This window comes from Cyprinus carpio, chromosome B11 (assembly GCF_018340385.1).
Source record: "Cyprinus carpio isolate SPL01 chromosome B11, ASM1834038v1, whole genome shotgun sequence".
Lineage (NCBI taxonomy): Eukaryota > Metazoa > Chordata > Actinopteri > Cypriniformes > Cyprinidae > Cyprinus > Cyprinus carpio.
The window spans coordinates 13,775,564-13,787,075 of record NC_056607.1 but is presented as its reverse complement, the minus strand read 5'-3'; positions in this window follow the sequence as shown (position 1 = coordinate 13,787,075).

Genomic DNA, 11,512 nt, shown 5'->3' with positions numbered 1-11,512 from the left:
ATGGCTGCTTCGCTCTCTGGCTATAAATTTGTCTGTGTTGCCCAGTTCACTTTCAGTTCTAGGATTTGAGATTTTCGCCCAGAATGACGCAGTGCCTGAGGCCACAGGACATGTCATTATAACTTTTAGTCTCATAGTTTAGCCATGCTTCACTCCACCACCCCAAACTCCTCTCTTTTCCTCCTATCACTTCCCATTTTAGTTCTTTCCGAGCCCTGTGTCTCTCTGAATAGTGTTCAGCAAACAGGCATGTAATTAACAGCAGCAAACTGTGTCCTGCTTCCTGAATAGTACTGATCAGAGCAGCGAGATGCAAACCAGTAATGTTGAAAGCCTTAAGGTCGTCATGCTCCATTTAGAAATAGCACTCACCCGCCTGTACAAACTGCTTGAGAAGATGACTCTAGTTGCTCTGGGTGAATGCTAAGACACACCTGGACATCTCGACATCACATACTTTACTGTCACCTTTTTAGGAACGAATGAAGAAAAACTGATTGAAAAATAACCCAGATTCTCTCTGTGAAAACACTATTTTGATGGTTGGGATGGCAATGCACATTTGGAAACAATTTTTACATCAACCAAATAAAATATCTTGATGGCAATGCACATTTGGAACCAAGTTTGAGTGCTATCAGTTATTATAGCGAATTGCTATTTTATGCAGCTAAATACAATAGATAATTTGTGCATTATCTAAATAAAATGTTTTTAAACGTTTTAATGCCACTGACCACCAAGTATGATTATTGCTTTGTCAGGGACACATTTTCTAATATATAAAGGCAGCTATATGTGAAAAGTGAAAAAGTGACGTGACATTCAGCCATATAAGCTATACAGTGCCATTCAAAAGTTCAAAAAGGGGGTTAAGAGTTTTTGAAAGTTCTCTTATGAGCATCGTGGCTGCATTTATTTGATCAAAATGCAATAATAGCAGTAATATTGTAAAATATTATTACAATTATACATTTTAAAACAAGTGCTTTCCCCTATATTTTATTTTAAAGCCTGTTAATAAAAATGTTGTGGGCAGTTTTCTTCCTTACCACTAGGGATGCTAGAGTGTTTTAGATTACCTTAAGTAAAGCCATGTGGTAGAGAGAGTTAACAATAGCAAGTAGTGATGGCGAAGTGAAGCATTCTGAACCAGTGAAGCTTTCATCACAATTGTATCAGAAAAAGGTTCATTACTCAAAGCTTTTTAAAACGGTTTATGTTGTGGCCATCTAGTGGTCATAAAAATAAATAACACCTTCCAAAGTGTTGCATTCCATCACAGCCAGTGGTTTCATATCTGGTTCTACAACTGATTTTTTTGTTTTATTATATTTTATATAAAAAATGTTTATTGTCAAAGTCATTCATTTGTGTCGGTGTACTGGCACTAAAATAAGTTAAAATAAATAAAACATAAATTTATAAATTAAATCTATGATCTGTTTATTTTAACTCTGCCTCAGTCCTTACACTGATATTTTATGGCCAAAGTTAATTTTTGAGCTCAATAAATAAATTACGATTTAAAAAAAAAAACAAAAAAAAAAACAATGCTAACCCATTATAATGTAATGTTATGTAATGTGAAGGAAACGGCGCTGAGGCTCGCTTCGTTTGAACCAGATACTGAAGCAATCACATGGTTTTCAGGCGAATGAAGCTCCAGACGTCATATATCACGTTTTCCTCAAAACAAATCAAGCTCCGATACAGTGCTTCAATGTGAAATGTGTTGTTTTTTTTTATACAAGCTTCGAAGTGTCGGTGTTGAACTTAACATCACTATAGCAAGCAGCAGTAGCCAGCAAGGCTCATCTGCTGGAAACATTGCTGTGCTGTGTCCTGGTTGGGAAATATGTAATTTCAAGCCCAGTCTAAAGTATTTATTTATTTATTTTTATTTATTCTATTTAAATGTGCATATTGCTGATGTTTTTTTGTATGCATTTTAGAAGGACTCTTTACTGGTGAGGTTACCACATCATGGTCCATTTTGAATATGGATTTAAAGTTCTTTTCGACGGGAGACCATAGTCTGGACAATTGTTTGATTGTTCTTGGTTAGGAAGAGTCTGGTGTTTGAGAGCTGTGGCTTGTTTTCATTACAAGAGATTGGATTATTCATTTGCTATCAGCCAACTTCAGCTACGGACAGTGTTTGGACACTGATGTACTACAGATAAGACTTTCGCACACATCAACTTTCACATGACGGAATCCTACAATCTTACATTGCTTTGTTTGATTTCCTTTGTTTGTTTTTTTTTTGTACTTTTATGTATTTACTTGTTTGGCTATATGTTGCTGTAATAACCTGTATTGAATGTTTTCTATTTTGTATTTAATAAATCCATTGATTTGAAATCCCTTTGACTACTGTACATTTTTGACAATATAGACATTAGTTATGTGGTGACTGCATCCATTTCAGATGTATAATAACTGATTTTCCCAAAGATTTAAGTTATAGTAGCTGAAAAGTATTAAAAGTGAAACAGATGTATTGTTATAGATCAGGGGTGCATCCTGTTCCTGGAGATCTACCTTCCTACACAGTTCAGTTCCAACCCTGATTAAACAAACCGGTCTATAATTATCAAATGCTCCTTCAGATACTAATTAGTTGGTTCAGTTGTGTTGGACCAGGTCAGGCACACTTGTTGTAGATTAAAAGTGTGGGCTAAGTGAGGGCTGCCCGTGCAGGGCCAGCACTAAGGGGCCAACGTTTTGCCAGTGAGCAAAATCTTGGAGGCCCTGCACTGGCAGGCCGCTGCGGGCCCTTAGGCTAGCATTGGCTACCAGAAATCACTTACCCCACCATTAAACGTGGCATGATCCAATGTTTTGATGTTCCCAGCTCAGATAATTTCTTATAATTATTTAGAACTAGACTTTTACATTTCCTGAAGAAAATGTAAGTGGTGTTTGCCTGAGCAGAACTCACGACCACAATGCTGGAGTGTTGTGGGTGGCTGCCAGAAATAGTGGAGTGGTTTCTAGTGTGTTGCTAGGTGGTTGCATACTGGCCCAAATTAAAAGAGCCCAACACCAAACTCTGCTGAAAAACTCCTTCATCCAGCCTAAGCTTGTTTGCAGGTATTAGCTAGTCTGGGGTGTCCTTCCCTATGTTCACAATGATTAGGGGTGTGTGATAAGACCAAAATCTTATATAACAATATGAGTAATTTTATTTCATGGTATCGATATATATCACAATATAGTTACCTTTGCTTTAAATAATGTCTCAAAATTTTTGATACCACAGAAATTTCATAATTCTTGTCACTAGTGTCAATAACACTAAAAACTAATACTAGCCTACAAAAAAAAAAAAAAAAAAAACCCTGCAAGCTCACGAAAGACAAGTAAACAGTCAGTGATTAAATAAGAATAAGAAATTTATTACAAGACAAAAAACTACAGTAGAACAAATAAATAAGAAATGCTACATACATTGTATAAAATAATCAAATGCATAAAACACTGCATATTTTTCACTGTGTAAATTAAATATATATTTATTCTTATTAAAGTTACAAAAGTGATTTAGTCAAGAGCAGTGAGAGATTTTCTCTCATTCTCCATGAGTGCCGTCTTCATTTGCGACGTCTCTGACAGTGCTCAGAAATAGTTTCTCTGACCGTGTGTGCATATAGCAAAATAAGTTCTCTTTTGCTGTTGATTGTGTTTCAACAGCTTAAAATCACTTGTTTTTAAACCACAATGCTTAAAAACGAGTGTGCAAATGAGTGACCACGTACCACAACAACGTCACGTGAGCATTTAACCATGATAGAGACGATAATCAATAAATCTATACTGGTTGACAAATTTCTACTGGTTAATCATATATACTGGTATATTGTCCACCCCTAATTAATGATTACAAAAACAACAACAAAAACTCTTTCCACTTTAAGGATCATAGGCCACTATCCCATTGTTTTTGATCCATTCAATATGACTGTAAAATAATATTTTTTCAATTATTTTTAAATAAAAATATCACAAGTATTTAATATAAACAAATAAATAAATTATTGTACAGCTGTACAATTACAATTCTAATTCTAACATAAATTTACCTTTTACTATTGACTTTGTTCTCGCTCACCGGACTTCACGTTCCGGGGGGTAAAATACACATTTTTCGTTAGGGTTCCTCCAGTAAAATTCGCATTCATATCATGTTATTGGGGTCACTTCATCTCGCGGCAACAGTGTTAAAGTAGCCCAGTTCTGCAGGAAAACCATGGACTCGGGAACTGAGGTGATGTAAGAGAGGAAAGCAGGCATCTGGACCAAAGCACTGTGAGGCAAGGGAGGGGGAGACTCAAAATGTTTCTAAACTTAAAACACATTTTTGCTCCATTTGTGTTGTTTTACCACTAACAAAGTTATTTAAAGTATAAAACATTGTTATTTACAATACACAGCATGGTTTTTAATCATATTTCAAGGGGAACATTGTACCCATAGGCGGATTATGTGCTTTAAGATTATGTGCAGGTAAGATTATGTGCTTTATTTAAAATGTTAAAAGTGTTTAATGTGTAGACTGTTTTAGGTTGTTGCTGGGATGTACTGGGTGGCTGCTGGGGTTTTCTGGGTAGTTGCTGCATTAGCAATAAATGTCTCTTTTCAGGCACATCCAAGTATTGACTTGAAAACATTTTAAACATACCACAGTTCTTTAAGCAAAACAGCCACCGCTAGCAGATAGAGCCAGCACGTCCATCAGCAGCTACCTCAGTTACCGCCTCAGGAGACACAGTACTGACCCAGACCAATGTGGGTTTACTGCAGGGGTTCATGGGAAATGTGCGCTTGTGCATTAGCCGTTACATGCTCCTGTGACTCTCACATCTGTCTCCTCTGTTGCATCGCATTAAGGCAGCCATCACTTGTTAACACTAAGGCTTTCCATACCTTAAATGACTGTCTTGACAGTCCTCTGAATCCAAAGGTGCCTGTTTCCCCATTTCACGCTCCATCGATTCAGCTTTCAGCTGCATGGCTATTAACAGGAACAAGCCTGAATTTCATGACCTTTTTTCTTTGACTATATGAAATAAAACTGCTGTAATTGCTGCTATCGTAATGGAGTATAATATACTATTTATCCTCTGCGGCTGACATTTAATAGAGGAGAGGAGCACCTTTATGCCATTTGGTCTTGATGGAAAATGGCCTGCTCTGAATCTATCATCTTCTGCTGGCAGAATAATTGGGCTCTATAGGTAGAGAAGGAGACTTTGCATTTTGTGATGGCGCAGAGATGCTATCACAGCTCAGCACTGAAATGAAGATGTGCTTGTGATGGTAGGGCATCCTGACAGTCAGAATATGTTGTATGAAGCTTTATATATTAATTTTAGATAAAGTGTGCCATTCAGACACTCCTCAGCAGACAAATCTGTTAATTTAATTGGGAATGATTGTCACAAGAATTTAAATGAAAATTGCAAGGGGTTTGTTAAAAGTGATGCTCAGTCGTGCAACCAAATGTCCTAATTTTTGCCATAGTAAACTTGGCATAGGCATCCATTGCCGTTCAGGAGGCAGGTCCAGTTTTGCTTATATATATACACACAAGTGGATCTCAATAAATTAGAATGTCGTGGAAAAGTTCATTTATTTCAGTAATTCAACTCAAATCGTGAAACTCATGTACTGAAAAAATTCAATGCACACAGACTGAAGTAGTTTAAGTCTTTGGTGGGGAAGTTGTGGCCTAATGGTTAGAGAGTTTAACTCCTAACCCTAAGGATGTGGGTTCGAGTCTCGGGCCGGCAATACCACGACTGAGGTGCCCTTGAGCAAGGCACCGAACCCCCAACTGCTCCCCGGGTGCCGCAGCATAAATGGCTGCCCACTGCTCCGGGTGTGTGTTCATGGTGTGTTCACTTCTCACTGCTGTCTGTGTGCTCTTGGATGAGTTAAATGCAGAGCACCAATTCAGAGTATGGGTTACCATACTTGGAATATGTCACAACTTTCACTTTATCAAGCAAAAGGAATTCACTATTGACTATATTAACAACAGAGGGCTAATAATTTTTGGCCTGTAGACTTTTTAATTCTTGATTATAATTTTGTTTCTATTTGCATTACAAACATTCCAAGCTTACTAAATGAACTATTATGTTTAGAAATGCTGTGTTGAAAAAAATATTTTCTCTGTTAAACAGCACTTTAAAAAATAATAAAATATTTTATAGGGGGCTAATTATTTATAAAAACGGTGTGTGTGTGTGTGTGTGTGTGTGTGTGTGTGTGTGTGTGTGTGTGTGTGTGTGTGTGTGTGTGTGTGTGTGTGTATTAGGTGAACTTCAAAAAGAAAGGAAAATTAGAATTGTTGCCTTGGCAATGAACTAAAATAAATTGGTAAAACTGCTTAATTTGATCAATTGATAAATACTAAACTATTACATAAATAATACTAAAACAACACTGATTCACTGAATGCAATTCAAAAACATTCTTATTCTTTATCCATCAAGCACTTCATCACAGTATTCTCTGTTGTACAAAAAGTTTTAAGATACAGTGATTGTCAAATATTAATTTAGTACATCATTCTAACCACAAAATAATATTTTTCAATAAATTACAACAATTTTATAATATAGTGATATCATAAATATTATTAGAAATGATATATTTGCAATATAAAAAAGTTTCTTAACATCTGTTTATTAATATTTCACAGACAAAATGATAAAACATTTCCAGCTCTGTCCACTAGAGGGCTGCTGGCACACATTGCATCATCCAAATTACACTAGCGCCTGTTAACATTCTCAAACAGGTTGGGATTTAAACAATCAATAATGCATGTTTTCACACAATGCTGTCATCCTAAAATAGCCATGGCCTTAAGTTGCCTCTTTTAAAAAAAGCAAAGTACAGGGGCACTGAAGAACTTGACATCTGCTGAAGCCGAGAAAAACACAGAGCTCACTTTGATAGCCCCATCATCATTTGGCTGTCACACTCACATTAACGCCTCCTGTTATAGCACGGGTGTGAAGGATGCTGAGATGTTGCTCGAGCAATACGACGTTAATGCCGTCGACTAGCAAACCTCAGCCATACAAGAGAGATGAGGACAATCAGGGGACGGGGTAATGGGGGCAGGTGGCAAACATCGTAATGAGGGAATGAGAAACTAAATGGATGTCACCTCCAGCTTGCCCTGTTTGTTTTATCTTTTTTTTTTTTTTTTTACTTTTCCTCTCAAGGCGGGTTGTGTCATTCTCGTCTCGTGGTTTTCTTGTGGTGGAGGGAGGCGAGTGATTCGCACCCATTCCCCCTGCTGAGATGTGACACAGTTAAAGAGAGTGAGACAGTGTGTTCCCCCCATGAGGGGATCGATGTGGTACTGTAACAATCTATACTTTTAATTTCCTCTCGCTGTATGACACCAGAACAAGACTTGACTTTGCATTGCCACAGACTGTCTGCTTGAAGACTCACAACCAGACTCTTAACAAGACTCACAGTCAAAAAATACATGCATTGGCTTCAGAAATAACCAATTTATATGCAAGTCTTTAAGGCACACAAAAATAAAATTCTGCCATCATGTACTCACCTCCACGGTGTTCCAAACCTGTATGACTTAATTTTCTGTGGAACGTAAAATGAGAAATTATTAAGAATTCTGCTGGTTTCTGTTAAGGGGAATACAACTTTCAAGCCTCAAAAATGGAGTTGCAAAAGCACCACTAAATAATCTAAACAAGTCTTCTGAAGCCTAAAATAGAATTGTGTGATGACATCTGCTCTGCTTGACATGTTGATCCTGTTCAAAAAATTGTTCACATATCAGACTGATTTGGTTTTCAAGTTCATCTCTCTTTGAGACAGAGATAGTAATTGCAGTAGAGGCAACTGCTGCATTTTAAACACAATCCAAACATAGATGCTGCATACATGCAACAAATTAGATTGTATAAATTCCAAATCTTAATCAAAAACTAAATGACTTTCTGACATTAGATTGGTGAAATGATGTTACATAAAATCTGTACGAAACAAAAACAGCAGCTGCATGAGACTCAAATTCACTCCCTGACAGCAGGTGGCGCTTATGGACCAGCAGCGATACAGTGTTTCTTTTGTTACCGCTGTAAACAAAACAGCGCTGTGCATATAAACACAATTTTTTTTAGGCATTATAAGATGGTAAAATGAAAAGAAGACTTTTCTGAAGACAGTCAGTTCTCCTCAGAGATACATTCATATAAACACCCACCCCCAATTGTACCATGATTCATTTAACATTTCAACCGAATTAAATTTTTATAGATTTTCAACCAGCTCGGGGTCCATCATTACGTCCCTATTTAAAATGGTTTAATATTTATGAATTAGATTATTTACTTATCCGTTTTGTTGCGAGTGAAATGCACTTATGGAAACAGCCCTCCCACGTGCTCTTTTGATTGTTTATGTTTTTTGAAATGATTTTATTGTATCGTGTAGCCGTGCCGGAACTAATTGCTTGTCGTCAGAATCTTATTGCATTATGTTTAATAAGAATAAGAAACTGTGTGTTAATGATCTGGTCACATATGTGTTAAAGTGAAAAAAGTGAAAGTGACATACAGCCAAGTATGGTGACCCATACTCGGAATTCATGCTTTGCTTTTAACCCATCCAAAGTGTACAAACACAGCAGTGAACACACACACCGTGAACACACACCCGGAGCAGTGGGCAGCCATTTATGCTGCGGCGCCCACTCTAACTGTTAGGCCATGACTTCCTTCTTTAACAGCTCATGGCATTTTAAGGTAATCAGTGAATGACAACTTCAAACAAGAAAATAATGTATTTTTAATGCAAATAATGCAATACAGTGGTCCAACAGTGCACAACTTAACAAAATCTCCAAAACACAACATCTCCACATTTTGTTGTTGCAGCTTGTTTCCGTTGTGTTAATTAAATTGATGAACACTGACAGTACATATTTTATATTGTTAAGTAAAATGCCTCAAAATGAACTGCATGGAAACAAACAAACAGTACATCTCTCCTTTTCTGCTCTATGGAATAAATAAGGTCATACTGATTTGGAACAACATGAGGCTGAGGAATGATGACACAGTTGTCATTTATGGGTGCACTATCCCTTTAAGAAGGCGGCTCACTGACAATTCTACTAAAACTCACTGCAAGAACATCTGCTCTGAAGCATTTTTATCAGGAATTATCTTTGCATCTGCTTCTGTCTGTGCTCATTTACACAATGCACAGCTGACCTTGAGACAGAACCCTTCTGAGAGCTTTCAAGAACAAGGCCCCAGCAAACCCAGTAAATCTTATAGTTATATTACACATGATGTGACATTGGTATGCCATCTTTAGGTCATTAGGTTATTGCTGTTATGCATTCACAGTGAGTACAAGGAGAATGCTAATGGACTGCCAGAGAATAGACGAGATTGAATCTATGAAGCTTTATGCTTTAATCTCAGTACATGACATGCATCTTGTGTGGCATTCACACAAAAATGTCCAAATTATTTTTAGAAGCTCTCAATTTTGATATATATTTTGTTTATAGTGTGTAACTGCAGAGTTATATAACATAAGCATTAAGGAGGCACACTTGTGTGTCATCATTATCGTGGCTCAGGATCAGATGTGTTTGCTTCCGTCACCTGCTCTTCCCCGGGATAACACATTCATCACTGATATCCCGATTTGGCGCAAACTTGGCATCCTTTGGCTCTGTCCACAGCTTTAGTGCAGACAGCTGCCTGAGTGTTTTGAATGTCCACCACATTCTGAGACCGGCTCAAAGGGAGGTGACATTTCAAGTATTTCCAAAGCCTGCGTTTCCCTCCTCTGGGAAAACCTTGCCTTTTGCTCTGTTCCAGGACCAGCTATAGCTTTGTCCAGATGCTTATCATTAACAATTGTGAGATAACACTTGCAACAGAATAAAAAAACAACATCCGCCAACACCTGTTGTTTCTATGTTACCCCCCAACCCTCCTGCCCGCCCTGCACTGGACATGTGCCTCCACAGGCCACCAGCACCCTACCAAGCCGAACAACATGCTGCACTTGACATTCATTACTTATTGATGCGCAGGGCTTTAACTGCATCGGGGGAGCTTTCAGCCTGTTTCCTCCCAGTAGCTGGCTCTTCCATACTGACCCAAACCAGCTCATTCATCATCTCATGCTGGGCAGTGCTGGTTGTCTTGCCCTTTAGCAATGTATAAACACTACAAACGGTGTGCTGAGTTAGTACTTTATTTTCTATGTTTATTCATTGTTTTCTTTAGAAGAAAAGAAAAGAAAGAAAATTGCTACTTGGTAATTCTTGTAATAAAGTGTAAATTATTATTATTTTTTATTTTTATTAATTTCTTTTATCGGGTTTTGTAATTTCGGCTTCTTCTGCTTTTTAACTTAAGTCAGATTACTTATTTTAGAAATTAGATCATTTTGCATATTTAAATTGACTTAACTTCACAGGTAACGAATACTTGAGATGACAGAAAATTTTTGGAGATTTACAGTATATAGCATTGTGTATTACAGTATTGTGGTATTAGTAATATTCTTATTGTTCATAGTAAAAGCTGTGACATCAAGTTACGGTTAAATAAGGAATTTGAAAAAAACCTACTGTTCATCAACACCTTTGTCTTCCCAAACATACAGGATAAATGTTATCATAGAATAAATGTAATGTCCTAGTTGATATCTGATGATGGTTAACTGGTGATTTTAATGTAGTATTCTTTTTACTTTCCTATACACTTTTTAAGCAGTTGAGTGAGTTTTTCAGTTGCGTTAGCAGTGTCTGGCACTAAATGCACCCACAAAGCGTAGCACCTCAGTTCCAGAGCCAAAACATAAGGGAGGTGCACCACACGTTGTAGGCTTCATTTCATGACGTACCAAAGATAATGACCTTTCTTTAGTTTTAGTTTTTGCCTACAGAAAATAAATAAATAAATAAATCAAGCTCAATCGATCTGTGTGGTCAGTGCTGGTTTTATAATTCTCAGTGGCCACATATACAGCTGTCTGCACACCTGAGCAGATTTTTTAATATAGAGCAAACAGTGTCAATCAAAAGAAATATTTATTTAGCAGTCTTGACCCTAAAAGATGAAAGAAAAATAATATACATTTGTTTTCTTTGTACTCTGTATAGTCTTTTCTTATCAGTTATTTCATAATTATAATATATTGCTGCATCTGTAATGCCCCATCTAGGGTTAATGTTTTATCAAGATTAGCATTTTATTACTTCATTTTCAGCCAAATAATATTTGCACTTTATTTTGAAGTTTTGCCATGCTTGCTTTTTTTTAAGTTTCATTGTCATGTTGATTTTAATATGTGTTTTAATACAGTTTAATACAGTTGTTTGCTTAGTGCATTTAGCTCCGGTAATATGTGAAGAAACATACTGAAACAAATGACATCATTACAATATACATAGTGCCATTAATAGTGAATATACTGCTGGTAC